At 37.3% G+C, this 18,563-nt stretch overlaps 1 long non-coding RNA gene across 1 annotated transcript; it reads left to right on the top strand.

Annotated features, from left to right (window-relative positions):
• The first annotated feature begins 6,347 nt into the window (after positions 1 to 6,347).
• LOC140329988 (uncharacterized) lies at positions 6,348 to 16,317 on the top strand. Its single transcript, XR_011920550.1, has 3 exons — positions 6,348 to 6,395; positions 8,551 to 8,860; positions 16,127 to 16,317. It is a non-coding gene; the product is annotated as an uncharacterized lncRNA (long non-coding RNA).
• Positions 16,318 to 18,563: the final 2,246 nt, after the last annotated feature.

The following is an 18,563-nucleotide window of genomic DNA, read 5'->3' as shown; positions in this document are numbered from 1 at the left end:
CAACCAAGTATTGTAAATGAACATTTTATTTTCAGCTTTTTAATTTGTCCAATTACTTTTGAGCCCCTGAAATGAAGTGATTGTATAAAAATAGGCTTTAGTTCCTCACATTTTAATGCAATATTTTTGTTCAACCTACTGAATTAAAGCTGAAAGTTTGCAGTTCAACTGCATCTGAGTTGTTTCATTTAAAATGAATTGTGGTAATGTACAGAACTAAAATTAGAAAAAAAATTTCTCTGTCCAAATATTTATGGACCTAACTGTATATTTGCATAAGTTAGGACAAATTTTTTCAGAGATCACTGAACATTATTCACTTCTGCTTAGCTAATTTCACTTGTGTTTGTATGCAGTATAACATTATAATAGTGTATATATTCCAATATTATAAAAAATATGTATTTAAATCATTTAGATCAAGTAAAACATTAAAGTGGGGTCCTGTCTATATTTATATAATTTTTTTTTATTTGTATTAACTATACAAATACTATTTGTATTAAATATATTTTTATATCGAAAGGAAAAATAAAAGAAAGAAAGAAAGAAAGAACCCAGGGGCATCTGTATGTGCATCGTTTAGTCAGAAATTAGTCAGAATCTTACATTCCGCATTAATTTTGATTCCCATGAGCATAAAGAGCCTTATTTATTAATGTTGTCCAAGGCTGGAGAGGATACACTTTCATCAGTGAAGCTGGGTGATCCAGCAAACCTGGAATTAATTTCTAAAAAGTAATTTTCTATTTGCTAGCAAATGTTTTGAATCCTGGACCAGAACCATTCCAGGTTTCATTCCAACTGGATCACCCAGCTTCACTGATGAAAGTGTATCCTCTCCAGCCTTGGAGAGCTTTAATAAATCAGGCCCAATGTCTGAACGTTAAAGCAAATGGTCTATTATAGCATTTTGTAAAGTAGTAAAACCGGATTGTTGAGTTTCCAGGTCAAGTTCATTGTTTTTTAGACACTGTTTGCTTGAGTTAACTTTGTTTAAGATTGCACTGCAAAATAAGAAATGAAAGTGTTCTAGAAAAGACTTTAGAGAAAGAAAAAAAAGATTGTACAATAAAAGTGAAAATAAAAGCATTTCAGCCCCCATAGCGGAATTTATATTTTTTCACACCAGTGACCTTGTGCATAACTCTCATATGCAGCTTCCTATTAATCCGACAATACATTGCTCATGTTTATAAATCCTAATATAAATATTGCTCATTTGACCTGTACAGCATATGATGACATTTTTTTTTAGTATGCATAATGTTCTTTCCAATGTGAATATTTATCATCTACTTCCTTATGTGTATTTCTTAGTACAGAAAACATTTAATTTATTAATAATTCTCAGAATTACCCTTCAATTGGAAAGGGGAACTTTATTAAAATGGAAGTAAATTTTAAAGTAAAAATTTTAAGGAAGTAGCTGATTTGGCAGAATTTGCATGCATCTTTAGCTTAAAAAATAATTTCTCCTGGTAGTTTTTTTTTCTGTGCAGTAAGAATAGAGCTGGGTGCCATGATGATGTAATTTTAGATTAAATGTAGGGAAGTTACATCATCTGTGACCCCTCAATGACAGAAGAGAGAAAAATGGGTGAAAATAGTAGTCCTATTCATTCTCCCTGGGGCTGCTGCGGGGAGAAGCTACATATAACTTCTCCCCTAGACACAGTGGTTCATTGGTATGAGGAAGGGGCAAATTCTCTGCAACCTCAAAGCCAATGTGAAAATAACCTTGGTTTTTAAAGTTTATCTCAAATCAAAAAACTAAGTGCCCCCCCACCATTCCACCCAATTCCAAATAAACATTGGCATAAAAAAAACTCTAAAAGCCATTTTTTATACACCTGCACTTCCTATTGCATGTGTAGTGGCAGGGACTTGTAAGGTTTCAGAAAAGGACATAGAAGCAGAAAAATGGGGTCAGTAAGAGGCAGCAGACTGCTAGATGAGAGGGTATCTGGAGCAGTGAACCATATCTGGAACTGGAACTGTCAAGGGACCTACAGCTGATTTAGGTAAATATATCTTGCTTCACAAGGTAAGAAAAAAGAACAGGTGGGTTAGAGGGGAATAGAGGGGTAGTTTTTGAACAGCATGGGTTTTAAAGAATTTTATATTGATGGTTTCTTAATGATGCTGCATAGAGAAGCCCAATTTTAGATCTGGTTTACACCAGAATAACTTTTATATTACTATTAATATATTACTAATATAGTAAAAATGTTACCAAGACACCTTCCTATCCCATGTGCTGTGGTTTTTATTTTGTCAACAAAAGTATTTGTTATGAGTGACAACTCAGAAATAGAGAATTGTACTTGTTTTCAAATCATCTTCTGTTTCTGTAAGGAAATGAATATAAAAAATGTAATATATTGTTTTTTTTTTAATTTTTTCCCTTTATTTTTACATGGCTATCCTGCTAGTAAAATACTTCCTAACTGCATTAATCAATGTGTATATAATTTGCACAAATGTAAAATGTTGTATATTTTAATTTGTAATTAATTTTTTTAATTTCAATAAAGCTTTATTTTGGAAAAAATACTTCCTATCCCAGGGTGACAACACTTGCTTACCATATAATGATCTATAGTGTAGCTCTAGCTTATAGTGTTCTTTTTTCCACAGACTCATCTGTGAACAAAGTAACAATGAAGCACAGGAAGTTTTCAGCACACATGCAAAAAAGTATAACAAACACTCCTAATGATATATTAAAGAGACCAAAGTGAAGTAATATTATTAATATTATTAGTACCATGATAAACAGTATTTATGTAGCGCCAACATATTATACAGCGCTGAAAATTAAAAAGGGGCTGCAAATGACAGATACTGACAATGACGCAGAAGGAGGAGAGGACCCTGCTCAAAAAGAAAGAGAAGACAAGGCAGTCCTATTACATCTTCCTATCTGATGATCCTTTTAGGTCTATAAACTTTGTTACTGGGTTTTGCTGATTATTTTGGGAATGGAGATGGTCAAGGAGATAAAGAGCTAAGTGTGGCCCCCACCCTAACTGCGGCTTCACCACCACCACAGCACCCAAAGCCCTCCCTGCATCTACATCTGCTCAGCCCTCTCTATAGTGTTTGTTTTATTATTATTATTATTATTAATAAACAGGATTTATATAGCGCCAACATATTACGTAGCTCTGTACAATAAATAGGAATTAGCAAATGACAGATGAATACAGACAGTGACACAGGAGGAGAGGACCCTGCTTAGAAGGACTTACAATTCTTTTTTATAATTTAATATATACTGTTTTATAATTTAATATATACTCCAAAAATGTAAAGGATGTGTTATAGATTAGGGATGAGCGAGATTTGTAAATTCGTTCTCACAGCGAATCGGGCCTTTCTCGCTTACTGAACATTTAAGCGGGAATGGCCTTGTGATTCGCCATGAGGTCGTGTTCTTTTCCGAACGAACGAGGGAAAAAGCAGGACCCGTCCAACCTGCATTTGTGCTGTCACGCCCCAGGCATTGAGCAGGCGATGGAACAACAGGAACTGCTGCAGCTTGAAGAGGAGGAGGTGGGTGATGTCAAAATGTCACAGTTTCTACTCATCCCGGCGCAAGAGAAAGAAATGGTGACCCGCCCGAGTAGAATATTATGCGACCAGTTGTGTGAGGAGTTCCGCGCACCACATTCCACACAGGTAGCTCAGGAGGACACTGCCTCCACCGCATCCCCCTGTAGCAGCGGCAGCAGTAGTGGCAGCTGGCCGCACACATACAAAAATCTAGGCCAAGGCAGGGGGGATTTTCTGGATGCCTGGAAAAATCTGATGCAGCCACCTCAAACAAGTAAAGTGCAGGGGCATAACCATCGAGAATGGCACAATTACGTTGGCTCTTTTCTGGCTGCTGGTGGTGGTGTTGACGACAGCATTTATGAGGGGGATGCCTGTCCTGACAGTAGTGACGGCATTCACTTTTGGGTCAACAGGCTTGATAACTGCCCGCAGTTGTCACAGTATGCCATCAAGCTTCTTTCATGCCAAGGATCCAGTGTTCTGTTCGAAAGAACCTTTAGTGCCGCTGGCAGGGTGGTCACAGACAACCAATCATGACTGTCACCGGAAAATGTGGCATTCATCCACTTCATGATGCAAACTAGCAATATTGTCTACTTTCATACCGCTTCCAGCACCACAGGAACAGTGCTGGCGCACAAAACATCTTGGTCTGACCCTTCACTGGTCTGACCCGGCGATGGACTACACCCAGCTCTAGATGTCAGTTACCAATGCGGTCCCCACTCCGTCTCAGGGCCCACCGCCTCATCCTGCTGCTGCTACCACCTGCCAATACTCCATTCACTAAAATTGTACACTTCTGGGTGGCATTGACGATGCACTACACCCAGCTCTAGATGCCAGTTACCAATGCAGTTCATGCTCCTTTTCAGGCCCACCGCCTCCTCCTGCTGCTGCCACCTGCCAGTACTCCATTCACTAAAATTGTACATTTCTGGGTGGCATTGATGATGGACTACACCCAGCTCTAGATGTCAGTTACCAAGGCGGTCCATGCTCCTTTTCAGGGCCACCGCCTTCACCTGCTGCTGCTGCTGCCTCCTGTCAGTACTTTATTCACTAATATTGTACACTTCTGGGTGGCATGGATGATGCACTACACCCAGCTCTAGATGCCAGCTACCAATATTGTCCCCGCTCCTTCTCAGGCCCACCGCCTCCCACTGCTGCTGCTGGCACCTGTCAGTTTTCTATTCACTAATATTGTACATTTCTACACTCAGCTCTCCACGACTCTTACCAATGCAGTATCCCTGGCGATAGCTGACCAGAGGCCACACATTGTTACTGCTCCTGCTGATCCACGCTCCGTCTCTGGTCCTCCATCCTTTTGCCTAATGTCACTGCACTATTTCTCCACAATTTTATGGGTGGCATTCCTAACACATGTCATCCAGGTCATGATGCCAGCTAGCAATTATGATTAATATTCCTATTAATAAACAGGATTTATATAGCGTTAACCAATTACACAGTGCTGTACATTAAATAGGGGTGCGTACATTAAATAGCAATGCGGTCTCTTGCTGTTTTGATGGCAGTGACTGTTGCCAGTGGGTTGAGTTCACCCTTTCTCAATGTCCCAATGTTTATTCTGCCTTCTGTACGCTGTCCATCGTGCAAAAATCCTATTTACCTGCTGTCACTTTACCTGCCATTTTCTGGAAAACCACAAGGTCTTTTGGAACTTTTGTATTTTTGCCTTGTTGCCACTGTTCTCCTACACATACCTAGCAAATTCGGTGGTTCTAACATGTATAGAGGCTTTGCTAAAAATGTTTAAATTCGCCCTTTGACTTTATTAGAATTCCCAAAAATTGGTCTGCCAAAATTTCGCAGACCCATCGGAAGTTCGAGGAAATTTTTGAAAGACTGCCAGAGGCCTTCTCGCTCATCCCTATTATACATGCCTGTAGAGGGATTACTTATAAAAACAACAGTAGGTTATCCGGCTTTGCACTGTTTTCTAAAGGAATTTTCAGAAGGTATATTAAATTCAAGTTGTGCAATTTTAAGTGTTCATGGAAGCTGAGAAGATCAGACAATTTTTCTCTATGACATCATAAAGTATTCTGCAAAAAAAGGCATTTCTAACATTTCCTTGAAATTTTTGTTTCAGGCAGGTTGTGGTAACATGTATTTCAACACAACGTGCCTGACTTATAAAAGCTTTCCAAAGCTGTAGGGGTTATACTTTTATCAGTGAAGTTGGGTGATCCAGCATACCTGCAAAGGATCTGGTCCAGGATTGAAAACATTTGCTAACAAAAAGCCTCTCCTATTTTGTGTTACTTCCTCCAGCTCTTAGATTGTAAGCTCTTCAGGGCAGGGTCCTCTCCTCCTGTGTCACTGTCTGTATCTGTCTGTCATTTGCAACCCGTATTTATTGTACAGCACTGTGTAATATGTTGGCGCTATATAAATATTGTTTATTAATATTATTAATAAAAATAATAATAATATTTATTAATAATAATATTAATAATAATATTAATATTAATAATTTGCAGATTACTTTAAAAAAATATATTCCAGGTTTGTTGGATCAGCCAGGTTCACTGATAACAGTGTATCCTCTCCAGCCTTGGAGAGCTTTAATAAATCAGCCCCATTGTCTCTAATCTGATTATCTAGAACCTATTTTTTAAATGCATAGATGATGCAAGATGGGCATTTCCACACATATCTCATGCAAATGAATAGCTGACCTATGAGGCATCAGTATTAAACAAATCCTCACACCCACCAACACAAATCAAATCTTATTCTGAATAATGACACATCAAGGGCAGTGAGGATTTGCAGCAAGGATTGCAGGAAAGAAACTGCAAGTAAGTTTCTCAATGTTCAGCTTAGTCGCAGTTTACCAGAAGTCATTAGAAAACACAGATTGGTTTCACCTGGGATTTTTTCCCTCTTTACACGCTGTAAAAAGTTTATAATAACACTTATTCTTATTTACTAACATTGCCTAAATCATTTCCTGTTGCAACATTTTATGAACGCAAATTGTTCTGTGACATTTTAAATTAATCTGGAATGTTTGTGAGATCCTGTAGAATTCATTGAGAATTCATAGAATTCAAGATCATGTAGAATTTATTTGCCAGACAGTCACAGATGTGCCCATGTGTGTGGCAGTCACTTTCTCCCCACACCCCACTCCTTTTTATGGTGCAAAAGTCAGGGTACTAAAAGAAAAAAAAAAACGATTAGCAGATGGGAAACAGAATTTGAAGAGACGGAGGACATATACTGAGTCTGCCAAGTCGATGAAAGTTCAGTGTTTAAGTGTAAGTATAGACAAAATGTTCCATAAAAAAAGATATATACATATATATATATATATATATATAAAAATATATATATATAAATTAGATTAGAGCAGTAAGTGGATTAGTAAGGTAAAAACCCCTATCAGGTTATTTTTGGTATCTGTGTCTTTCTGGGAAATTTCCTTCCTACACTTCCTGTCCTCGAGATGCAAGTGGAAATAAACCTACAAACTTGTAGGGAGGACAAACAATACAGCACTAGAAAAAAGTTTTGCCTTTACATACGCTTAACCCAAGTACAGTTTGAAACTTTTTTACTTCCCCTTTTCACCTGTTATATGCATTAGTAGTTGTGTTTTGTTTAATTTTGTTTAAAACTTTACATAGGACTAGCTAATAAGGCATAAGTTGCTGGGGTGTATCAGTAATAATAATTCATCTATTTCTTTCTGTAATATTCAGCTGCAGCTATTGAGGTCTATGTACAACAGACACACACACACTGTTCAGGCAGCAGTAACTTGATGATGTCAGTGCTGTCTGATTTTGGTTACTCACTTTTAAGAATAAATTGTGTATAGATTGGCTTTTACATGCCTTATTTTTATATTTACCTTATTATGCATAATGAATAATAAAATGGTAAATCCATTCTAAACTCCCTTTCTGTCTAATTGTGGGTACAAGACTAGAGACTAGAGAGTATGAATATATGAGCTGCCATATTTTCTTTAGGACCCAACTATCACTAACCTGGAACAAATTTACACATAAGATAAATCAAGGTTTTCAGACTTTTCTTGCTGCATGCTTGTTTCATATCACTGATGAACCCAGTAGCCCAGAGCCACTTTGAGATAATGGGCCTGATTTATGAAAGCTCTCCAAGACTGGAGAGGATAACATTTCATCAGTGAAGCTGGGTGATCCAGCAAACCTGTAATGGATCTGGTCCAGGATTCAAAACATTTGCTAACAAATAGCAAATTGCTTTTAAAAAATCCATTCCAAGTTTGCTGGGTCACTCAGCTTCACTGATGAAAGTTTATCCTCCACAGCCTTGAAGAGCTTTAAGAAATCAGGCCCAATGAGTCAGATCCGACAGTTTCATAATTCTGTTATTACAAGCTCACCTTTGTGATTGGTTGATTGGTAGCTCACACTGTAGTATTGCACTATTATTATTATTGCTCTTTTAAATACTAATAATACTAATCATTGTCATGTAAGAAGAAGATTAAAAAAGGCTATTCACCCTTTTTTGAGGATGCTTTTTTTAAACAGGTAATGCAAATACCTCAATACAACAATGAAACATTGATATTATTAATAATAATAATAATAATAATAATAATAATATTATTATTGTTATTATAATTAATGGGTTTTACTATGATGTTAGTACAGTGCAGAATTAAAACTTAGTACCCAGACATGTGATGGTACAAGTCCTCATTACTGCCACCTGCTGGCTATGTCTTCTATAGGCTTTGTGAAGGATCTCATTGCACCAGGTCATTCTATATCCAGTAATAGTTGGTCTCCTTCAACTGAAATTGTTCTGGTAATGTTGAGGTTGTTTTATGAATTCTCCAAGCTCTGAGCATAAAAGCAGCTACAAAACATCCTTAGCATTAAAAGAACAAATCCTGTTGTATATGTTGTATATGTTGAAATACTACTCATTATCTTTCTGTTCTTTGTCTTCTAGGAACAAATTTGTGAAAGGACAATGAAAGTAAAAATCAATAATTCTTGGGTACATTTAGGAATATTTACCAAGTAAACAGGAACCTGTCACCCATATGGACAAAGCTTGAACTTTTTATGGAGTTTGAACTTTCTCTGCTCCTCTTCTGTATACCCTGTGCTGTTAACCAGAATGGTGTATTCGAGGGGTTGTAATTTCACCATCTCCTAAATCACTACTGTACTTAAGATCCAGAAGATGGACCCAGGAATCATGGTGGGGGATCAGGAATTTCATAAAATTGGAAATGCCACATTTGATCCTGATTGAGGTAATAGGTAGAAGACAAAGATCTGGGGGTCTGATGGGTGGTGGAACAAGTGAGGCTCAATTTTATTTCCTTGTTGTGTGTGCTTTTTATATCGAGCAAAAACATTTTTTAAACATTGCATAGAAGAGGAAATTAATTAAACCCCTGCAGGGTTTTTATAGCTGAGCCTCAATGTGGGAAAAATTCTCTCCCTTCCTGTCTTGTGAACCCCTGGATGTCTCCAGGATGGAAATAATTGGCAATCCGTCCAATGCAGAAAAACACAACAACTAAAAACCCGCTATATCTAAAAATTTAAAAATCCAGTGCAATGTCATCAGAACATTTGTTTCACTAGCTTTCTGTCCAAAAGATTTAATATTCCCTTTATGCAAGTTATAAACCTGTGAATCTCCTTAATATAGACATCCAGAAAACCTTACTTAGTGGCACCATCTTGAATGTGATGTTAGCACCACCAAGAGATTTAGAGCTGTCATTCAAGTGACATTGTAATCCAGCTTTTTGCAACCTTGTTACCCCAGAGGAAACCTTTAAATAATTCAAACATCTTGGGGATCCCCTGCTAAATGCAAGGTACATTTAAAGCAGGTACATTATTTTAATTAATGCAATTAGGACAAATGTTTGTCTGAACATATTATTAGGCAGTTTGGTATTAGTTACTGTAAAAAATCCTCACTGTGAGTTAATCACAAAGTAAAAAAAAATAAACTTTAGGGAGCCTTGACATTCATTACCTTTTGGAGGAAGCTGGGCATTAATATCCCCAAAAAAACAAAAACAGCAGAGTTTGTCTTGGTCAATAGAGAGTTACAAAAGCTTGCAGAACAGCAAAAGATTTCTTCTGCAAGTAATACCAACCGCCCCCTCAATCAAGCCTCCGTCCTGAAAAAGAATAAGCAGGGAAGCCCCGTTCGTATCTAGGAGTCGTCCATATGTTGGATGTCCTTTATTCGGGTACTACCTGTATAGGGAGCAGTGAAAGAGCTAGACCAGCACAGAAAGTAGTTAGAGCCTCCCAGAAGGCAAGAGGACTATGGCATTTAAGAAGGAAGGAGCTTGTACTAGGAAACTGGCTCCTGAAGAAAATAGGTAAAATCATGGGACTTTTAAGGTATATTTCATCAAACAAACTCCACAGCTATCATTTTAAAATAATATTCAATATATTTTATTAACACTTTGCAAAAAACAATGCATCCAAAAGTATATCTCAGTGGATGTTCGACACGTTTCGTAGATAGAATCCATTTCATCAGGAACTTTAGATTGAGATCTATAAATTGTATCTATACAAAGTGATGCATATTTCAAAATGGGGTAAACATAAGCCATCACAATCACAATTATAACAAATCAATTAATACTTACAAAAAAAATTTTTGTGGATTGCTTACAAGTAACTAAAAAAATATTTACTGTATAGGAAGTAATAACACCACCAATAAGCAATTAAAATTCTTGATTTGTCAGTGCTTTACCTCCAATTAATTTAGAGACAGGGTCTTATTAATCGCTTTAATAACTAATCATTTTTAAACTACATGCTTTTTTTTCCTATTAGACTCACGTTCTTGTTTCAAAAAGAAGAATAGAGCTACTGTGGTTTTAATGTGAAAATGAGTGAAATAATTAGATAATTCCCTAATGGTTTACAGATATTCCCTTCCATGTCTTTGTTCACTATTACTTTCTAGATGATCTCATTTTCTTACATTCCCAAGCAGGAATCTCTGCGTCCACAAAGGCATTTATCAGCTGGTGGAGACGCAGCTTTTGCCATTCATTGTGGACACTGATGTCCTGTCAATGGGCCCTGTGTTCTACAATGAATGACTCTTTGTCCTGTACCTGAGCAGTTTAAAGGTAATCTTCTTGGTGGATTTCCTCTCAATAACAGGATACAGATGTTCCGAGTCCCGGAGTACACAGAGCATGAAAAGGCGTACAGATGACATCACCCTAATACATCTGTAACCACAACATCACCCCAAATCTGGGCATTATTCTGGGAGGAAGGCACCGGCTCCCTGAATCAATGTCCAGCCTGGCTTTATGTATCAGTGTTACTGTTCTGTGTGCTATTCTGGAATATAAAGAATATTCCTGTATGAATAATATTATTAATAATAGCGCCAACATATTACGCAGCGCTTCACTTTAAATAGGGGTTTATATTAAAGAGACCAAAGTGAAGTATTATTATTATTAGTACCATTAATAATAAACAGTATTTATATAGCACCAACATATTACACAGCGCTGTACATTAAAAAGGGGTTGCAAATGACAGACAGATACAAACAGTGACACAGGAGGAGATGACCCTGCCCCGAAGAGCTTACAATCTTGTCTCTCGAACACACCTTACCAACCACAGGGCACATATGTTTATGTGTAATGCACATCTGTGTATTGTGGTGCATTGTATGTTGAAAAAATGTTGCAACCAGAATACTGGCACTGCATACAAAATGAATAGGCTGCCTTATTTTACAATGCATATCAATACACCAAATACAGCATGTTAACCTGCAAGAAGAAACACAACATAATGCAATGTAAATGTCTGAATGACTCTTGAAGGTAAACTGTAGTCTGTACAGGTAGTCCCCGGGTTACATACAAAATATGTACTGTATGTTTGTTCTTAAGTTGAATTTGTATGTAAGTCGGAACAGGTACATTATTTTAATAAATGCATTTAGGACAGATGTTTGTCTCAATATATTTTTAGGCAGAATGGTGTCAGTTACTGTATAAAATCCTCACTGTGAGCTAATCACAAACATAGCAAAAACTTTATGGAGCCTAGACATTCATTACCTTCTGGAGCAAGCTGTGCTTTGATATGCAAAAAGAAACAACTGCAGAGTGTGTCTTGGTCATTAAAGAGTTACAAGATGTTGCAGAAGAGCTCACTCCTTAGGATTTGCTATATTTAGCAAAAGATTTCTTCTGCAAGTCATGCAAACCGCCCCTCCCTCCTTCAGCCCTGTTCTTATCTAGGAGGTGTCCGTATGTCGGATGTCCTTAAGCCGGGGACTACCAATTTAATGTGAAAGTGATCAGCTTTTAGAGAGTTAAATATCTATGTAGAAATTATATATATAGATATATTGGAGAAAAAAAATCAAGACATTCCACACAAAACGTCAAAAATAGCCTGGACAAAATGTTTGGCACCCTCAGCTTAATACTTGGAAATAACTGATGTTAGTCGCTTCCTGTAACAATCAATGAGCCTCCTTTCCATCCTGGATTTACAGCTGCTCCAGGATTTTTTTTTTCTCCTGCTTTTTTGTGTTCTTCCAGTGCCAACAAAAGAAAAAAACACAAATGCGATGTCTCAGAACAGAGAGATGACTTAGACATGGATGTCTTTGAACAACCTGTTCTTCTCCTACAATGGAATTCTACCCATGGTTGGACTAGTTTACAGAAATATCATATCATCCATTTATTGTGCCAGAGTTTTATGATCCCAAAATGTACAAGAAAATGCCACTGTGCCAGGAAAGCTATGCCTTCTGGTGGGCCCTTCTTCTTATCTCCTCTGGTGGGCCCCAGGTCTTCGGTCTGACCCGTATTCACACGTAGTAGATCTGATTTATTAAAGCTCTTTAAGACTGGAGATGATTAGACTATCATGGTAGAACCTGGGCGATCCAGCAAATTGATTTTCTTAAAATCACATGCTATTATTTGTATGTTTTCAATCCAGGACCAGATGCATTCCAAGTTTGCTGGATGACCTAGGTTCTTACCGTGATAGTCTATCTTCTCCAGTCTTAAAGCTTTGATAAATTAAGCTCATTGTGTTCAATAAATCCTACATACATCAACACAATTAACAACACACTGCATAATAACGAATACCAGGACACACATGCATTATGTTGCGTTAAAGGGTCAAGAAATGTTTTAATGTTTTTTTTAATGAGCTGATTGACCATATAAGTCATTTAGGACTCATAGGAAAGGAAAAGGTATATGGACCGCGTGTGTATCAGTACATTGTGCATAATACATGATAACACACCCCTACTATAATGTCTCTTAATGAAAGCCTTATCTTTCAATGTGATTAGAAATGTGAATGTTGGTAATCGCCTAACCATCTCGTACAATACAGACAAACATGGGATGACCCCAGGGTATTGGAAAAAAGTTCTGCTGTGTCCACCTGTCCTGTATTTAATCCATATAATTATTGCAGTAGCATTAGTCCTGAGCCGGTAAATACTGAAAGAGATTAAGTGCAGCATGTGCATAGACTTCTCTGTATTTTACTATTTATTACAGGACTTTCTCCTGGCTAGTAACCAGCGTCATTATATGCCAGATCCAGGAAGACTTCACATCACAGCAGCCAATCTGCAATAATTTGGTTGCTAATTAACTATATCAGGAATACAGACTGCTGTACATATTGATGAGCGAAAATCATAAACACTTAATTCCATTTACTTTAGAGCTTCAAGATCAGAATTCTGCATCATCGCCACCTCTTAGATTGTAAGCTCTTCGGGGCAGGGTCCTCTCCTTCTTCTGTGAAACCCCTATTTATTGTACAGCACTGCGTAATATATTGGTGCTATACAAATACTGTTTAATAATAATAATTATAATAATATTAATTATAATGGCCTCTTATATTTTATCATTATGTGAAAAATACTATGGGTGAACAGTCAGGTGGTAAAACACTGCAAGTCACTGCACTGAACGGGCCTGTGTCACTCCTGTGTCACTGTCTGTATCTGTCTGTCATTTGCTATCCCATTTTAATGTACCGTGCTGCATAATGTTGGCGCTATATAAATCCTGTTTGATAATAACAAAATTTTCAATAATGCTATGGGGTCATAGTTTCAGTATTTCTCTGTACTGTAGAGACAACAATCTCTGAGGTGCTATTCCACTGTCAGGCAGCAGGTGGCAGATTTTTCCAAAAAATCTTCCAGGATTCTGTTGCTCTGATTTTTCCCCCCAGTCTAATGTAATATTGATTTTAGCACTAAAATATATTCAACAATATTAATATTAATTTTTATTTCTAAAGCGTCAACATATTGCACACTATTTAAAGCCATTTTGTGTAAAAAAAAATAAAAAGGGTTAAAAAGTTTGTCAAGTTTTTTTTTACTTCTCCCTATGACTGGCTAGATAGATTTGTCCTCCTGATTTCCTGGTGACCACTGTCATTAGTGAGGGCCAATCCACCACGCCTGATGAGTAGTCATCACTTTTTTTTTTTTACTTTGGCATTTACAACAGTAAAATCATTATGCTTTGTGAACCGTCACCTTGCTGAGGTTTTTCAAACAATGGTAAAAGGGTACTCCCTGAAAATAACTATGTATTGGTGGGGACTTATTTATAAGAAGCCAAATCTTGCCATATTTACTCCACCTGGTTTTACCTCATTATTGACATTTAGCATCTTAAGCTGACATCTCCATTTGCAGAATCTTAAATATGATGCAAAGAATAATCTGGATCCAGTTCCGCATTTTGATATTTACATCCATGGCCAGCAGGTGGAGCTCTAGCCTAGTTTTCAGGCGTTTACATGCCTGTGTTTAACTGCAGGGTTGAAAAAGCATGCTGTTTACAGAGCTCAGTAACTCAAGCTTACATAGAGAAAATTGAGAAAATTGGATCATTTGTCCCTGCCTTTTGCTGTTCCTGCCTGCTCAGTTCACATGGGGCATATAGAGATGTAACTCGTGAGAGAAAGAGCCTGAAGGAAAACAGCATCTATTTTTTCCTTTACAAAGCCTGTTCTGTACAATGATACCAATGTATAGAAATGTTTAATTAATATTAAAAAAAGGGCAAAACATCAGTTTAAAAATATAAAAATATACACACAATACCTAAATTTTAACTTTTTCATAGGAACAGAAGAAGGAGACCATCAACTAAAAGCACCGTTAATAATCAAGAGCACTGCTTGCTTATATTGCTAAGGCCATCCATGGATATAAGTATTGTCCCCTAGAGATAGGGCAGTGCCATGGCAAAGCCTACAGGGAAACCAACTTATGGGTTGCCATATATCTTCCAGCATTGGTACTCCTATAGATCCCACACACTGTAGTTTTGCAGTTTATGTGTATATTTATGTGTATATATATATATATATATATATAAGAAGAAGAAAATCAAAATAAATACAACAATACATTTAGAAAATAACATTAAAAGTAGATGTAAATAAAATGTTGCCTTAGTTACTAAGTAATGAAATGGTGAGTTTCCACATTTGCAATTTTACCAAATACATTTTCCTAAAATTATACCTAGTACTAACTTGTTATTGTTAACTGTATAATGTTAAATTCATTGTTCAGTTATCGTATTGTATTATCTGTGAACAGAAAAGTTTTCTTGGTTTAATGTTCTGATCGAACTGAGTTGGACAAATTTACCTAAATAATTCAGTAGACTGGGCAGGGTCCTCTCTTCCTGTGTCACTGTCCGGACCTGTTTGTCATTTGCAACCCCTATTTAATGTACAGCGCTGTGTAATATGTTGGAGCTCTATTAATCCTGTTTAACAATAAAAATAATATTAATAATAATAAAAAAATGTACAAATACTTTGATTTATAGGGGGTGTCATTCTCAATTCTTCCACTAGGTGCTGCAGGGCTTGATTTACTTTACAAAAAATACACTTGTGTTTACTGTTAATGAAAATGAACACAGTACCACCTATTGGACGAATTGAGAATAACACCTACTAAATAACCAATTTACATTATTATTATTATTTTTATTATTATTATTATTATTATTATTATTAATAATAATAAAAAAACAGGATTTATATAGCGTCAACATATTATGCAGCGCTGTACATTAAATAGGGATGTTTTTTTTACCTGTGTTTACTGAATACCTTCAGTGTATTTAACGCATTTACCTGAATAACAGTTACCAATCTCAGTTCACACAGACTGATAAAACAAGAATTTTTTGTTGAACAAATCAGTATGCTAAGTGTTTATAAATATACCCCAAGTGTATACGTATAACTGCTTTGAAAATCTTCTATCATTGGTTAGAAACTGGGGCAATTCTGTGTTTTCTCACATTGAGTGTGTGATTGAGGAATAATCCCTCCAACATATCACATGTCCCTGATCTGACAGTCACACCCTGTTATCATAATGAAGTTTACATGCCATAACCCCGATAGATTCAGCTAATTCAATGACATGTAATTATATGATCTCTGTTTATTCTGTGCAGTATCTGCTTATATTGAAGACAGCGATTACCAGCTACATAATAGAATCTGCCTGTGATGTGGATGAAGCTACACAATGGCTGATGAAAGTAATACAGCATTTCATGGAAGTCTCTATTCACATACAAAAGTGTTGGTGTTTGTCTCAGGATTTAGAATAAAAAAATGATCACATTAAACCTTGTTTTTTTAACCCTCCTCCCTCTGCTTCATTTATATGGAGTCATGTTTGTGACTTGTAAAATTAAAAATTAAATGGAAATTATAAACTTGTTCCATTAAGCTGAGAGTAAATTTTTCATATATATATATATATATATATATATATATATATATATATATATATATATACTGTGTATTCATATTCATAGTGATTTTGCATATACAGACTTATGGATTCTGATTCTGACCCTCTGATTCTATTAGAGCATAGTTTCTGGGAAAAATTAATGGAGCCAGCAGATGATGTTTCTTCCTATACAATATGAGAAACAAGGCCAGTGGTACATGCATAGTGCTTGGGCGCTCCTGAGCTGGAGGGTGTCATATTCCCGACCCTTTTCCATGTTCCCTCTGCTGGCAAATCCTGTGTCACCCAATTGTGCCAGCAAGACTGTGGTTTCCCTAGTTCTCCTATAGCAAGCATTGGCCTGCAATGGCAACTCCTTGCTAGAAATAAAAGCTCTCTCCTCCCTGGCTTATTTGGCACTGCCACTACAACTGCGTTTGAAACCAAAGTTTTCTGCTTTGTCTTTCCGGTTAAGTGGCGTACATTAGCTACATAGGGCCCAGGGAAGAAGCAGTGCAGCAGCAGCAGATAACCCAGAACATAGAGGCTCAAGTCAGCAAACAAGAGCGGGTAGGTGATGTTTTTGGGGGGTGGTCGGAGGGCTTTTTATATATTATAGATTGTCATAGGTTTTTTTATTCACTAGAGTGGGTAATGGCTGGGTTCATTTTTATGCAGAAAAGGAAGAGGGATTTGTTACTATACCAGAAACGCTGATTACTTCTGCAAGCTGGTTGTGTCTATTTTATATCTAGCCCTATTATTACTTTGGGGATACGTTTCTATATCAGGGAGGGTCATTACTAGTGTGTAGAGGGGTAATTTGTAAACCACAGAAGGTACATGATGTCATCTCTCACCCTGCCCCCTTATTGATGCTGTCCCATCTTCTGGGCTATGCAGGACTCAGGTCAGCCTCTCCAATGGAGTCGAGATTTCAGCGCACTATGTTGGGTTTTGGGCAGGGCTGAGTCATTTGTGCACTCCAACCACTAGATATGCCTTTGAGCTCTAGTCCCTAAGTGCTTCAACGAAGGCTCTGTCCCTGACTGTGTCCCAATGTTGCCCCAGCCCCGATCAGCATCATGGAGTGGCCCTAGTCAAGCTCAGAAATGGGAATTTGGACTCTGGTAAATGGCACCATAACATTAAGGAAGGGCATTGGGTAGAAATCCCCCCCTTTTTAAAACCTTCTCTGACATCTTTCTAAACATATGCAAGTGATTTTCCACACCCTATGGGTTTTGGGTCATTCTTGACTCTGCACTCCCTCTTACTTTCAGATTCAGAACATCTCTATTTATTGCCATTTCCACCAAGGCATCATCTCCTAAATGAGCACATTCTTAATCCTCCGAGACCACCAAACACCTGGTATATGCATTACTGGCATACATAGCCAACAGTAGGTTATTGTGCAGAACTGACCTGACGAACTGACTTCATTGGGTCCCCATTGGCTGTGGAGGATCTGCTGTACACTTTGCACCTTCTGATGTCTACCCCTGGCTTTCACCTCTTAGCTTGACTATCTTTCATCTTGTATTCCACCAACTAGAATCTTACCTCTATAATCTATCAGGAACTCTGCAGCTAGCCTTATCCATCCTTCTATTACTCTTCATCTGTTGTTCATCTCTGCAAACCTCCTATTTGGCTTTTATTATTCTCATAATCAAATTTAAAGGTTTTGTGTTTAACCTTAAAGCACATAATTGCTCATGTACCATCAGTATTTACAACCCCATACATAAATACACCTCCAAAGACCCTCTCTAGTCCTAATAATATTATCGTCACTCATAACCTCTTCCCACACACAGCTCCAAGACCTCTCTAGTGTTGTCCCTATTCTTTGGAATTATCTCCTTCATCCCATTATGTTTTGTTCTACCATTAAGACATCTAAACAAACCCTCAAAACCCACCTATCCATCTTGCCCTCTTTTAACCTACGCTAATTAGCTAGAGTTCCTTTGTTGTGTTTGTTGTAGACTATGCTTCCCATCTCTTAGATTGTAAACTCAGATGAGCAAACTCATAAATGATAATCCCTTCCCGTGAATAGTCACACAGCCTTTGTCGTCCATGAGGATTGCCCCATTCACAGTATGATTTTGCACCTGAACCTCATAAGCCAGAGGGCTTTG

The sequence above is a fragment of the Pyxicephalus adspersus genome, chromosome 4, assembly GCF_032062135.1.
Source record: "Pyxicephalus adspersus chromosome 4, UCB_Pads_2.0, whole genome shotgun sequence".
Lineage (NCBI taxonomy): Eukaryota > Metazoa > Chordata > Amphibia > Anura > Pyxicephalidae > Pyxicephalus > Pyxicephalus adspersus.
The sequence above is the reverse complement of the archived record's forward strand: the minus strand, read 5'-3'. Positions and strand labels throughout refer to the sequence as shown.